We start from the raw sequence: 16,375 nt of genomic DNA, 5'->3' as shown, positions 1-16,375 counted from the left end.
GGTTTCTCTTTTCTCTGCAGCAGAACCCATCCGGCCTTGGCCTCCGGCCATCCTCCGGCGTACCACCACCGCAGGCCTCGTCGCTGTAGACCGCCGTGCATGGCGACCGGAGCCTAAAATTACCCTTTTTTTTAAAAAAACACGAGAAAAGGTAACCCTCTCCCCTTTTTTATACTCTTTTAATATTTATATATATATATACAGTTTTGTTTCTTAAAAAAAAAAAAGAAAATGAAGAAACTTTGCAAATATATCGATTCGAAAACAAAAAAGAAAAAAGAGCAAATAACAAAAGACCTTTTGCATTTCCGATTTGGTTTTTTTTCTTCTGTTGAATATTTTTTTTTATATTTTGATTTCCCTGTGTTTTTGTATCTAAAAAATTACAAACGGTTCTCTTCGGGCTTTATAGCCGAGAGAGAAAAATAAAAGAAAAAATACAAGCTTTTTGCTTCTTTTTTTTCTGTTGTCCCTTTCTTTGTCCTATTTGCAGGTACAGAGTTGAAATGCTGGCATGCGGAGGTATAAAGAGGGTACGGAGGTGCGCTAGAGGTGGAGCGGCGGCTGAAGGCTGGTTTCGGCGCAAGCTATTAGGGTTTGCTAAAGTTGTGTTTAGGTTTTGGGCCCTTTTAGGCTTAAGGTTTAGTTGGGTTTGGATTTGGCTTTGGGTTTGTAATTGGCAAAATTGGGGCATTACATATGGAACTATGAGAATAAGTACACAAAGCCTAAAGTTAATCCAAGATGATGAGTAACAATCCAATGCTCAAAGATTCAAAAGTTGTAATTTGGGCACATTCAAAACTTCCAGTCAGAACACTTCTTAATGTTTCAATCATTTCTTGAGCTACAAAACTCCATTTTGGGTATAATTTATATCGTCGAAAAAGGAAATCAAAGATCTATTCAAATATTGAACACCAATTCCAAAATGCATCAAGAAGCAATCCAAAAATAAAGAGAAAGTTACAAGTTTCACATTGGTAGACAATTTTTATGCATTTTCGTGTTTAGGTCATATGTCCTAACATACTTGGAGTTTTAGAGCTGAAATTTCTACAATGAATGTACAAGATGCAAATCTTCTGTGACAGTCCAATTTAGATCCTAGTCGAAATAGTGGTTTTGGGACCACAAATCTGAGTCAGAAAAATATTTTAATATTATTTTCCATGCTTATAATATATGAATTGATATCTGTGAAAATTTCGTGATTTAATTTTATCACTTGTGTGTTGAATTATGAGAAAGAACTAAATCTCAGAAAATGCAAAATTGTCCTTCTATTTGAATAATGGTCGAATTGAGGTGTCTTTATAATTGAGAGGTCCTTATGATGAAATTAGACCTTAGATAGTGTTAATAAACATTAATGGTCATCCATTAATTAAAATTATATGTTTATAACCAAGGTTAAAATTGTAAATTGGTTAATTAAGTCATATTAAATAAAACCAAATTAAAATTATGTGTTATCATCAACCTTATTGCCGAATTTGAAGAAGAAAATAAAGCTTGATGGTGTTTTTAGGGTTCGACCATGTTCATGCTTAATTAAAGGCCCGTTTTTGTTCCGTTTTCGATGATTTTTACGTTTTTGTGATCGTTGCTTCGTGTTCTAACTAGCCCATGCTTGAATTTTTGAATTGGTTGTGGATTTTGTGATTTGCCATTGTTGATAGCTTGAGGCTTTTGTGGTTTGATGATGAAAAATAAAAGATATGTGTTGGGTTAATATGTTTTGTATTGGGATTTTTGATGAATTTAATTATAATGGGCTAATTTGTGAAAATGAGAAATTGAACGGTTAAAATGTGAAATAAGTGAAAGTTATGGGCTGCTGGAGACTATATGAAAATTTGGCCTACATGTGTAATATGAAATTATGTGTATTTTTGTGATTTTATGAATTAGGGACTAAAGTGTTAAAAAGTGAAAATGTGAGGGCTAATTTGTAAAATGCCCTAAATATATGTATATGGATTGAATTGAATGATTTTTTTGAAAAAAGAGTTAAATTTGAATTTATATAGATTAAAAACTAAAGAAAACGGAATTAGATCGAGGAAAGTCAAAAGTCGTTGATTAGCTTATTTCATCCGTTCAAATAAGTACGAGGTAAGTCTATATACAAATAAATGTGTTTTGAATTGAACTATTATTGCTTATATACTATTGAATAATGATGAAAGGCAATTTGAGTTGAATATGATAAATTCAAAAAAGTTTCGATAATGTGACGAAGTCTGAAAAGTCCCGTACGAATCATGGGAATAGTTAGGATACATATGTCATGACATAGGATTCCGATGTGTGATTTCATGTAAGACCACGTCTGCGACGTTGGCATCAATTTGAGATTTACGTGTAAGACCATGTCTAGGACATCGGCATCGTATTTGATTTCATGTAAGACCCTGTCTGGGACAGTGGCATCGATATTTGATTACATGTAAGATCACATCTGGGATGTTGGAATTGTATAAGCCTTCCGAGCTATCTGCATATCCTATTTGATTCCGTACGGTTCAAGTGGCATTTTGAGAAATAAATAACCATGTGAATATATATCCGATTCAGGTACGTATGAACTGTATATGGAATTTGGAAATGAAAAGTGAGTATGAATATGATCTTTTGATATGTGATGTATTTACAAGTAATTGATTATGAACAATTGAGCTAAATGAGAAATATGAACTTGCTATTGTGTTATGCCATTATTCATATGAATGAATTGGTTGATAATTGTGATATATGATAAGTTTATTTGTATATGGCTTACTAAGCTTTTGAAAGCTTACTTTGTGTGTGTTTGCATTGTTTTATAGATATCGAAGCTACTGGAAGCTTGGAGATCGTCGAGGATCATCACCACACTATTGAACTCTATTTTGGTACCTTTTGAATATGTGAATATTGAAGTATGACATGTATAGGCTAGAAGTATTTGAATACGATTTGTGAAGTGTATATCATGCCATGTGATATGGCTAGATTAAAGTTACTATTTGGTTTGGTTTTTGGTATATAAGTTGTGATAAGAAATGGTATGTTTTGAAGTGCATAATTGGCCTAGTGAGAAATGGTCAATTTGGTAAGTTAGTTATTTGAATTAGTTATGGAAATGGTATGATTTTGATATGAAAAATGGATGTGAAAAATTGGGATAATGACATGTATAAATGAATAAGTTTGGTATGTGATTTTTGTATGTTTTGGTTTGGATGATAATTGGTTGGTGATTATATGACATGAAGGAAGTATGTTTTGTGATTGCAATTGGTTGAAATTATGGTGCAATTGTGCTTTAATTTTGGACTTGTATGGATAATCATTAAGGGTGGAAAATTGGCTTTGCAAATAGCATATTTTTATCCACACAGGCAGAGACACGGGCGTGTGTCTCAGCCGTGTGCGACACATGGTTATGTTACACGGCCGTGTGTCCCCTAGGGTAGTCCTACAATTTAAAGTCAGTCTTGAGCACGGCCTAGACATACAGGCGTGTTTGGTGGCCGTGTGAGGCACACAGCCTTGGCATATGGGCGTGTGTGGCCATTTCGAAGGGTACACCGGCTAGACACATGGGCGTGTGTTTAGCCGTGTGACCCAAGTCAGTTTCGACCACGGCCAAGGCACACGGGCATGTCTTCGGCCGTGTGGTACAAGTCAGTATGCATGACCTATTTAGCCATGGCTTAGACACACAGGCATGTCTTGTAACGCCCCCGTACCCGAGACCGTTGCCGGAGTCGAGCACGAGGTGTTAACGGACTTAATTCATTAATTAAACAGCTCAAACAATTTATTTTAGAATTTCCAAACAAGCTGGCTAACTGCATCACAGTAGCTAAAAAATTCATATCTCGAGTTAGGAAACTCAAAATCCAATTCTGTAAATTTTTCGTAAAACTAGACTCATATATCTACTTACTGATTTCTTTCTAGAATTTTTGGTCAGGCCAATTAGTATAGTTTATTAATTAAATTCTCCCCTATTTCAGGGTTAGGCTACTTTGACCCCTGTGTATTACGAATCAGATATCTCCCTGTACAAAGTTTTAATGACTATGACGTTTGTTTCTCATAAAACTATACTCAATAAGGATTTAATATATGTAAAGTATAACTCTTAATTGTTTTTGTACAATTTATGGTGAATTTTTAAAGTCAAAACAGGGGATTCAGAGATTGCTCTGACCCTGTTCTACAAAAACTTAAATATCTCATTAAATATAACTCATTTAACTGTTTCGTTTCTTCCATATAAAAATAGACTCATCAATTTTCGATTCCATAACTTATTCATCATTTAATTCCATTTCTACTATTTTTAGTGATTTTTCAAATTCACGTCACTGCTGCTGTCTGATTCTATTTTGTGGCAAATTTTACCTTTCCAAGGATTTTCATGGTTTAGTTAAGACATAAAGCATACATGTTATCATATATAAACTTGATTAGCCCTTCCAATAGCTAATCATTCTCAAACACTTCCATTTCATCCATGGGTCATATCATAAGATTATACACACAAAATGATTGGAATGCTATACATGCCATATTTCTAAAAATTACAAGTCATTATACCGCGATTGTCCAGTGATAGTGTGAGTGTGCCTCCGATCGTCCTGATCTCCAAATTGACTTGTCAAAACTAAAAATAATGAAAAGGAGGGAGTAAGCATAGATGCTTAGTAAGTCCACATGCAAATAACAAATAACTTAACAAAGCAGTTATACCAACCAACATTAGCATAATATCACCAAAACATATATCACATTTCTATTCATCATTCATTATCTTACCATATTATTGTTGTCGTATCAAGTCTCAACCCGAAGGTTAAGTACATACCTGTCCAAAGTGCCCATTCCAGAACACTTACCAATACGTCACTTGCATCTTAAGTATTCTTCCATTTCACTAGAATTTTACCCGTTGAACACATCGGAATATAACTCGGATACATGGAAAGTTTGCACATAAGTGCCACATATGTAACCAAGCAACCATGTAACCCGCCCATAAGCGAACTCGGACTCAACTCAACGAGCTCGGATGCCTAGTTACATCACACGAACTCGGACTCAACTCAACGAGCTCGGACATTCGCATCCATAAGTGAACTCGGACTCGACTCAATGAGCCCGGATGCCCAAATATCCTAATTTATTCCTAAGGTTCAACGGGACTTTCCTCGTTCGTACTCATTTACCATTCTCCTTGGAATACTAATGACGATACTTCAGTAGTCTTTCACATTTTTCACATAATTCATAAAATTTTTGCATGTTGTCCAACAATGACCACAAAGCATAGAATTGCATGATAACAATCATAATATCGTATCAATAGCATTAAATGATTTAAAATAACAGTTATATTACAATATTTACATATGAACTTACCTCGATACAAAATGAGAATAGTCGAGCCTATTCCTCGTAAACTTTATTTTTCCCCTGATCTCGACTCGAATCTCTTTTCTCTTGATATATAATACCAAATTAATTTATTTAATACACACATTCATCAAAACAGCCCCTAGTACGAACTTTGGGAAAATTACCGTTTTGCCCCTAAACTTTCACATATTTACACTTTTACCCCAAGGCTCGTAAATTAAACCTCATCCTATTTTCTTATGTTTTATGACATGCTGATCATTTTTTCCTTCTATAGCAACATCAAACTCACACTCTAACATGTACTTATGAATATTAGGTATTTTTACCGATTATGTCATTTTACTCGTTTTTACAAAAAATCACTTAGCAAAAGTTGTTTAACACAATCTCAAACTTCATATTCTACCATAAAACATCAAAATTCATACATTTCATCCATGGGTAAAATTTTAAATATAAACCCTAGCTCAAAATATTGGTAGAAATAGGTAAACCGAGCTACGATGATTTCAAAAATGTAAAAAACATTAAAAACAGGCATAGAAATCACTTACAATCAAGGCTTAAAAGTGTTGAAACCCTAGCTATGGTAGAGAGAAAAATTCAGCAGTAACTTATGGAGAAGATGATCATTTTTGTGTTATTTTTCCCATTTTATTTCATTTAATATCCAAATGACCAAAATGCCCTTCCTTACTAAACTTTAAAAAATTCCATCCATGTCCAATTTTTGTCCATAAACTTAGAAATTGGTAAAATTACTATTTAAGACCTCCTAATTAATATTTCAAAGCAATTTCATACTAGAAACTTCTAGAATACAAGTTTTGCAACTTATTCAATTTAGTCCCTAACTTCAAATTAAGCACTTTATGCATAGAATTTCTTTACAAAATTTTCACACAATCATGAAATCATATCATAGACCTCAAAATAATCATAAAATAATTATTTCTATCTCAGATTTTGTGGTCCCGAAACCACTATTCCGATTAGGCCCTAATTCGGGTTATCACATGTCTAATGCCGTGTAAGGTACACATCCTGATCACACGGGCGTGTGACCTCTGTAACTTTAAAAATTTGTTAAGTTTCTGAAAAATTTTGTATATGCTCAATTTAGTCCCGACCCCTTTCCTAAAGCATGTTTAAGGTCTCTATGACCTAAGAAAGGGACTTTGAAATGATGTTTGACTATGATGCTATGATGTGTGGATGATATTTGTAAATTGATTATTAAATGTTCCACCGGTCATGCCTCATAACCCTAGTCCAGCAACGGATACGGGTTTGAGGTGTTACATCTTCAATCAAATTTCTTGGACTTTTCCCATTTGGAGTTGTTAACTTAAACAAAAGAAGTCATCAAATAACATGTGAAAAATGATTCCAAAAGATGAAAAATAAGTGGGCCTAGCAATTTATTACTAGCAAGTCCTTTGCATTCTCATTTTCCTCTTCCCAAACCTTTATAAATAGCCTTTAGTTTCATAATAGGAAGCATCTTGGAGTTGAGATCAAGATCATTTTATTGTTAGTGTTTATTTGTTTATTTATCCTTATAAATTCTCAAGTTTCTTGAATCTAATATGTTTTTTTCTCATATAAGTTTGAGTTGTTTAGTTTTGTTATGTTATTCTATGTTTTCAATGTTAAAGTGAAAGGGTGAAACTCTTGGAAAATATTAAGGTAAGTCTATACTAACCATTTGAGCTAAAATTAAGTATCAATCACTTGTCATAATTATACTTGTAAAGTAAGATTTATTTATTTATTTATTATAAACAATAGATGACACAATGAATGCTTGGATAAATTAACTTTGGTTTATTATAGCATATAAAATTGGCATAATAAATATTTTAAATCTTTGTTATAAGTGTTGAAGTTATCAAGTGATTATAATACCAAATGTTATATTTTTGGATTGAACTTAAACAACTGAACTTTCATAGTGCATCATTCTTTGCCTATGGATTCATTTGCTAAACTATTGGACTTATTGGACAATTATATTGGACACCCCTTTGATGGGCATGCATTTGCTTATGATTCATATGCTTAATTATTGGACGCAAATTGCTAGATTATCTGATTGAAACCTACATTTTGTGTAGATTCCAATTGAGTAATAACATTTAGTACTAAAATTTAATCTTAATATGACACCAAGAGTAGATCCTCTAACCTCAGCATATTTTCTTCCAAATATTTATTTATTTAGTTAATTTCTTTTGTTGATTTTTATTTTTATTTCTAGTGTTTCTTGCTCTTACTTTCATTTTCGACACTCATTTCAAAGTTATGTGTTAAATATTTGTTCTAACATAATACTTGTAATCTTGTAAGTTCTAATCAACTTTTATGTGGATCGACCTCGAATACCCAAGACTTTATTACTTGAATATAACATGCACTTGGGTTGTAGACTTAGAAAGTAGCTGTCATTATTCAATTTGCGAATGGATAAAAGGCATTTTCATATGTAACATTGTGGAACCATCTCTCAATAAACCTTTTGGTCTTTATTTGTAAGACATGTAGCCTACTAGAGTCTTTTATGAAATTTCTACGCATGAGTCTTTGTACGATATTGTACAAAATGGCGATTGCTAACAACTTTAAAATTGTGATTTTAAAATTGATTGTACTTAACTAAGTAGATTTTATGGCTAGCAGGAACATCACTGATAATATTTTAGTTGCTCAAGAGTTCATACATTTGATGAGAATGAAACGAGATAAGAAATGTTGGATGGCAATCAAAGTGGATGTAATGCCCCAAATTTTATGTTTCAGCTTTTGTGATTAATTAACACAAATGTGTATTTGCTTCAGTGGTTAAGTGTTCTGGGTATGTGTGAGAGGTCCTGAGTTCAAACCTTAGCTTGGGAAAAATTTTAGTTTTTATATATATGAAGCCTTGTCTTGGGTTATAGGGCTTATAAGTAATTGGTTGGAAAAGCTTACAAGAATAGGCCTGCTAGTCTGGTGGATAAGGTGGAGTGTGGATGTGAGGAAGGTATTGGGTTCGAGTCTGAATGAAGGCATTATTTTTGCTACTAATGCCGTGGGAGTGTTTGAGTTGGCTTAGGATACTAAGTGTTTGCAACTGTTGAGGTTTAGTGGGAGAAAAATAAGGGATTTGGGAGTAACCCAAATTATTCCACTCTCTCACTGTTGAATTTTCCCTGCAAATTTCCCCTCTCTATATTTTCTCTGTTTTCTTTTTCTTTCCAGCAGAAAATCCCCTGTTGCTGCCGATTTTTGGTTTATTTTAATATTAGTTTTTGTCATTTTTCATCGTCATTACTTATCTCTACGTTTGGCGCGAATTCAGTAAGTGTTGGGGTGTTTTTTGTCTCATTTTTATGTTTTTTTAGTGGTTAAGAGACTCTTTTCTATTTAAGAGACAATCTAGGCACTGTGGATTGCTAAAACAGCACTTTAGACAGCAAAGAACTACCGTTGATCGTAGAGGTATAGACATCGTTAACTTTCAGGATTTTTCCGTTCTTAGAAACTTGGTTTAAGTGACTAACTAAGGGACATGTTGTTCGATATTAGGTTCTAGAGTGTTCGTGGTTGCGTTAGCTTTGAATTGATACCAGGTGTGTACTACGGTTACGCAGAAAATGAGATTCGGTGAAAGCCAAAAAGTAAATTGTCGATGCCACACGGGCATGTGGACTGCCCATTTGGTAGGCGTGTGGCGATACACGGTTGTGTGGTCGACGAATCAGGCCATGCGCATGTGACACTGGCGCACAACACGGCCATGTAATGACTGACGAGGCCGTGTGCGAGACACGGGCTCGACCAATTGGGCTGTGTAGGCCACACGGGCGTGTGGGCCCATACGGGTGAACCACATGGACGTGTGGGAATTTGGTCCAGGCTGTGTGATCTACCCAGCCAAGGCTGATTTGGGCCATGTAGGCCCATACAGGTGAACCACACGGGCGTGTAGAAATTTGGGCCAGGCCGTGTGATCCACCCGGCCAAGGCTAATTTGGGCCATGTGGGCCACACGGGCATGTCACATGGGCGTGTAAACCCATTTTTCTAAAATCTTCTGTAAGGTTGCACGAGTCACCCAAGTCGACTGTGATCGATTATAAGATCGGTAAGCATTACTTAGACCTTTAATTTCTATAGATCTGGTATGATTATGTGATGTATGATTAACGCATGTGCTAGTTAGCATGTATATCTGTTTTGCTCTGTATATGGGTATATTTCTGTTAATCTGTTTATTAGCATGCCATGTTTGAATGTGGCATTGCATTAGGGTGGGTTTGATGAAGTGAAGGAAGTATCTGAAAGGCTTCATAAGCCTATTGTCTGGCAACTAAGCTGCATATTTATGACATGTGCTGCATTGCTGTACCTTATGATGTGTAGGGTTGGATGGGTCGATATTATCTCCATATTTGGTGTGCAGGGATGGGTGGGTCGATTTTATCCCCACATATCCCCACATAGTGTGTTGGGTTAGACAGAGTTGGTGTGCAGGGTTGGTGGGCGTATTTTTCTGTATATCTGATCTATTGCATGCTATATCTGACTTCGTGGGCTAAGGCCCAACTTTATATATGCATCTAATTCTGTTTCTGAGTGGGCTAAAGCTCGCACCGATTCTGTAAAGGGCTCAGGCCCGAAGTATGACTATTTACTGATATCTGTCTGTATGCATGTTGAACTGTGGGTATGTACACATTGAGTTGCGAAACTCACCCTTTCCTTTCTCGTTTTATCTATCCAGGTAATCCCCAACAGTAGTTGGATTGGTGCAGCGGAGGACTCGATGGTGACCCCAGCTTTCCACTTATGGGTTTTATAGTTTAAACATTTTATTTCATTCCTTCTTAATTATTTTGGGGATTTTGGATGTAAACTTGGACTTCGACTTTCGATTTTGATTTTGGATTTGAACTGTGAATTCGAATTTTAGAACTGCAACGCTAGAGAATGGTTTTTCTTAAAATAACTAAGGTTTTTCGTAAATCAAATTGGTTTTGAAAGCTTCCGCGATTTGAAATATGACCCTAGACTAAATTAAAGAAAATAACTAGAACGATTTTCACATTGTAGATGATCTTGTCTTATCTTGGAAGGCTAATTTACCATAAGCAAGCATAGCTAGAAGGCTACTTAATTAGTTTAGTCGCCTTTCTGGACACATAGATAATGCGTTGAAGGTGCAAGTTTACTTCTCTAATAATACTAAGATAGGGTTGTCGAGTTATATATATGATAAATTGGGATATCAATAAGTCACAAATTTGGGTATTTATTTGGGCATGTATTTGTTCCACTAAAGATTCACCAACAATAACAATTTTAAGTTTGAGAAGGTTAGAAATAGATTGAATAGTTGGGATGTGGTATCCCTTTCTATAGCTAGTTGAGTCGTTTTGGCTTACTCAAGTAGGAAAGATTTGGATATAACCTGAAAGGAAGAAACCAAATAAATTTAGAAAATAACAAAGGAAATAAGAAAACTTAACAAAAATAAATAAAGGACAAATAATCAAAATAATAACTAAATAGTGAAAATATAAATTAAAGTAAAGTGGAAGATGGAACGATAAATCGATGGATATGATGGATAAAAAGACAAATATCCAATTGAACTCTTTGAGATATAAATCTCAACAAACTCAATTAATTGATCTAATAAACCCTGCAAGGAATAATCTTTGGTAAATTGAAGGATGAAAAATGGATTCCCACGACTTTTTAAAGAAAATCGAGAAAAAAAACTACTTCTAAAAATCACAAGAAAGAAATCTTGCGCAAGAAACAAACTCGCAAAGTTGAAAACTTTATTAATGAAAAACAATTGTCTGATTTGTGTATAATGCAAAGGTCTATATATAGGCTAGCTAAATAAATCTAAATAAAACTTTTAAGTATACTAGAACTCTAATTAATCTAAACAAGAAGTACTTGACATAAAACTCCTAAATAACTTAAACTACTTAATAATTATTAAAAATTTGGAATAATTAAATAATAAAATAATAAGAGCTAATAAATACAATATTAGGCTCATATATAATAAAAATTAATCCCGAAACCCAAACCCGATATGATTTAAACTCAAGTTAAAAGCCCGAAACTCGTAATTCTCATCATAATCCCATCTAGAAATTTTGCTCACGCGGTCTTCACTGAAATAATCATAACTTGAGCTCCCAAACTCAAAATCGAGTTATTTAAAGTGTGTTTCAAAGATAAGAGATAGATCTTCAAACGCCATGAGACATCTCAACCTAGAAATACCTAGATCCTATCCAAAAAGTAGTTTCAAGTCTGTTGATTTCTCAAACTTGAAAATTGGAAGCTTCGGTGAATAGAATTTAATAATTTTCACCTCATTTATGCATGTATCAGATGAAATTGATGAACTAGCTCAAAAATTTATCTAGGGATCATCTAATTCTAATAAAAAGTCAGCGCTTGTTAGTTGGAGATCTTATTGTCAAGTGAATGCAAAAAGTAGACTTGGGTTTAGAAGTCTTTACGAGCAGAATAAATCATTCTTAATGAAGATGGCAGTCTACTTCGTGGCATATAAGGAGATGCTCTAGGTACGAGTTATAAGATCGAAGATTAAGATAGTTGAAAAGTGCCCAATGAACATAGAGAGGTCGAAATGCTCATTTTTATGGAGATCTTTGGAAAAGGTTTGGCTCCTCTCATGTGATAATTTATGTTGATCAACTGGAGATGGTAAAAGTGACAAGTTTTAGATGTATGGATCACGGACTTGGGTCATTTGGAAAATCATTGTGCTAAATTCGCTAATGTAAACAATAAAATTTATGTATTTGACATGGTTGACGAGAAAAGAGAATGGACATGGAATTATCTTAACCAACATCTGCAAAATTTAGTTATCAGAGGTTGAATTGACTTTGTTTAAGAGTAAATCTTGCATAATTTAGTGGAGTTGCATGTAATCCTAGAAATTGGATAATATAAATCTACAGGATTAGAGTCAAATCTAATAGGAGAATCCATAGGATGAGTTAATGCGATAATAGCGGTTTTAATTAAGAAAATTGTTTTAATTAATCAACCTAGAATTAGTTGTTCTTACTCTCGAAAGAGATATTAGCATAATTTAAGGATTTCTACGGATCAAGTTACTAAGTAAAGAAATTGCGTAATTTAGATTGATAATGACAGATGAAATTTAGGTGAATTCTTTCATGGGTATTGTTTCGCTTCTTGGTTGCGACTTGTTTATTTTCGTGATTTGTTCTCTGTCGTATTTGTTAGTTAATTAATTTAGTTAATTTTAGTTTTTAATCGATCACTCGAATTATCTGGTTAAATAATAGAAAGAGAGTAATTATTAGCACTTTTTGTCTCCGAGGGAACAATATCTTTGCTTATCATAGTTATACTATTAATTGATAGGTGCACTTGCTTTAATCAAATTTTTAATTAGTTCCGTGGACATAAAGAAGTCATACTTAAAAGATTAATTCGCATAGTAAGCCAACTACATACCAAATTGTCTTTATGGATAAAAACTTCTATTGTGAACAAGCCGTTACAAATAATAATTTTAAATTTTGAATCCAAATATTATCTGAATCCACAAAACATAACTGTTATCTATAGGTATTCTAAATTACTACCCAAATTAAACAAGGGAGGACCTTCCTTATTTTACCGAACATCCCCGTACATTTTCCATTTTCCATTTTCCATTTTCCATTTTCATCACTTCTTGAAACCAATAATAGGCCAAATTGAAAACGAAAAGTTAGTTAAACACCAAAACACCATGTTATTTTATACATTTGTGGTGAAATTTTTAACTTCATAATATCTTTAATTTATATTTTAAAAAATAAAAGATAAATGTCAATTTTTAACCCTCAATATGACTAAATAATAATTAAATTTATCATAAAAATTACATGCATTTAAATATTTTTGTAAACATTAATTATTATAAATAAATAAATAATATTTATCATGATCACAACCGTAAGAAACACAAGATGACTAATATATATTTGACCGCAATTTAAATCAGTGAATGAGTGACAAATACTGCAAATGCAAATCCAAATCAAATACAAAAACTCAATTACGCTTCCCCTATTTTCCTACTAAAATGCAGGTAAAAGAAAAAGCCCAAAGCATTATATTATTTGAAGAGTGGCTGTCGTCGTTGAGTGGCAGATAAAGTGTTTGATTGATTGTCAACTGAGTTTTAGATTAATACATAAAACAGAAATTATCATTCTACCTTCCAATCACCAAACCAACACAGCAAATTACCATCATCATCGACTGTATTCACTTCCCATCAGTTGAGTGAAGACCTACACATTGCTAACAACTACATCCTCTGCTGCAGAGTCCTTAAAAATTATTTCTATTTGGTCCAAGTAAATTATTTTATTAGCTTAGTCTATAGACAAGCATTTTCTAAAGAGAAAACTATGAAGAAAGCATGAAATAGGCTAAATGAGCCATGAACAGACCCCAGTAAATCAAGTTAATGTAATAGCTGGGATGATGTATATGTAAACTATATTCCATTTAGGGCTGAACAGAGATATATCTAACTTTTTTGAATGGATGGCGGCGATAAATTACGGAAGAGAAAAAACACGGATTGGTTTTGTCAGAAGCTGATCAGTATCCCACATCTGGAAGGAAAGACAAAGCCCAGTGGTATTTAAAAACGACTCAAGGCTTAATTGGGCACGACCTTACTTGAACAGGATCTGTTCTATAGGCTCGTACCTCTGTATCCTTAAGTTCAAAGGAGACAGGATTTCAAGTCTGGTTGACGAGCTATGACTGTGTGACCTGAGCGTGATTATTGGTCTTGTGGTGCCCTCGCCGGTTTCACTTAGACTGCTGAGGATCGTTCTTAGCTTGCCTTGTGCGGCTGGGAAGGTCGCATAGTTGTCTGACAGACCTATTCCCTTTTTTTGCTTTTTCCATAGCCAATTTATTCCGGGCTGAAACTGTAATGTACAATAATTTGGGTGGAATTGTCTATTACCTGCAAAACAGGAATATGGCTGCAATAGCCATTAGGGCCTCCCCACTCAGAACGAACAATTCAACGCCGCAAGGAATAGCCTCCCAAACATCATTCCCATAATACTCATAATATTCCAACAACCACAAAACTAAAATTTGTAACAAAAAATCATAAATATATATTAACCAAACAATGATCAATGCATGTCAACAGACACAATGGGAACTGCCACACTGAAACAGGGCTTGCATCGACAGGGGATTGGGCATGAAAATTGGGTGGCATCGGCTGCTGCATTGTTTAACATTCCAAACTTTGGGCCATTTATAACAGACTTTCTCTGCTTTGGAAGAGTGGCTTTTTTCGAATCATGATCGATGGAAGCAACATATTTATCGTAAAGGTAACGAGGCGGCAAATTTAGTCCAGGCTGATTAAACTCTTCATGGAGGAGCTGTTTAAGTGCGAATTTGGGCCAAATATAAGCATGAATGGTAACCCAGTTTCCGCTATTAAGTACCCACAACATTTACGTTACGTGTACTTGAGATTTGAGAATATCTTGACGAAAATTTGATGACTTTGATTTCCCAATTTTTAAATTAGATAAGCTTTTCTAAAAGGTGGTTAATTATTTGGTTTGATTAGTCATAAATTTGATGTAAATATTTATAAATGTTAATTTTGTCATCGTGAATATAATTATTTTTGAAAAAATTACAAGAATAGGTTGATTTTACGAAAATGTGTTTAGTTAGAAGTATTTTCAAGTGAAATGCATAAAATCGCTTTCAGCTGAAAGCACTTTATATCACATCAGCACTAAAAGTGACAGCACTAATATATTTTTTTTTATTTCCTAGTGTCATCTATTAATGTGAAAATAAAATTTACAAAACAGGTCATTATTCCCTTGTTTTTCTTAAGCGATGTGGATATGGGAAATAGATATATGTAGACTTATAATCCATTTGCATATTATTCTTAGACAATATAGGATTTTTACTCTTATACGAATATCTTTTCTCATGTTTGGTGTTGTGAATAAAGAGAGAGAAGTGAAGATGTGTGTGATAGAGATATTATTAAATAATAATTCTATTTTATTTTATTTTTAATATTATTAAAATGTCATGTATCAATTCTTAATTAGTTGAAAGAATTTTTCTAGCAAGTATAATAATATAGTCCATAATAGTTATGAAATTATAGTTTAGATATCTTTTGACAAAAAATAAATTTAAATATCTAACCAAAAAATATATAAAATTTAAAGGTTACTTATCCCAACTTTTATTTTATACAACAATAGTATACAAATATAATACAAAAGATGATAATAATAAAAGAAACAAAACAAACATGGCTATCAGTGATAATTAAGGGATCATAAGATACATTTTCATTAGTGTTTACACAAATACTAAAACTTCAAAATTGGTTATGAATTAAGTGAAATGAACTCAACAAAAAATTAAAATAAATAAAATTTTAATATAAAAACAAAAATACAACACTCTACATTCTTATCTTTTGTTTTCAATTTAATACATATTCTAGAATACTCCCTATATTTCTATAGAGAAAACAAAATTGCATAACCTTTAATCTTATATTGTTATTTCTAAATATAAAAAAAAGATAAAAAATTTGCAACTGTAAATAATATTTTTAATTATAAATTAATACATGGTTATAAAACGAAAAATAGCACAAATGCGGTAGGAATGTATAACATTTTTATGATAAAAATGAAAGAAAATAAAATTTTATAAAATATAGTGTAGTATTTAATCTTATGTTGTTAATTAAAAGAGTAAGTAATCCCACATTGTCTAGGAACAATCTACAAATAGATTACAAGTCTATATATATTGTCTAGGAACAATCTACAAATAGGTTACAAGTCTATATATATACATATCCCACATTGTT

General features: G+C 33.2%; 1 non-coding gene across 1 annotated transcript; it reads left to right on the top strand.

The window, feature by feature from the left end:
• The first annotated feature begins 14,153 nt into the window (after positions 1-14,153).
• Positions 14,154-14,372, top strand: LOC128279888 (small nucleolar RNA U3). Its single transcript, XR_008270080.1, has one exon. It is a non-coding gene; the product is annotated as a small nucleolar RNA U3 (small nucleolar RNA).
• Positions 14,373-16,375: the final 2,003 nt, after the last annotated feature.

Source organism: Gossypium arboreum, chromosome 8 (genome assembly GCF_025698485.1).
Source record: "Gossypium arboreum isolate Shixiya-1 chromosome 8, ASM2569848v2, whole genome shotgun sequence".
NCBI classification, from domain to species: Eukaryota; Viridiplantae; Streptophyta; class Magnoliopsida; order Malvales; family Malvaceae; genus Gossypium; species Gossypium arboreum.
The sequence above is the reverse complement of the archived record's forward strand: the minus strand, read 5'-3'. Positions and strand labels throughout refer to the sequence as shown.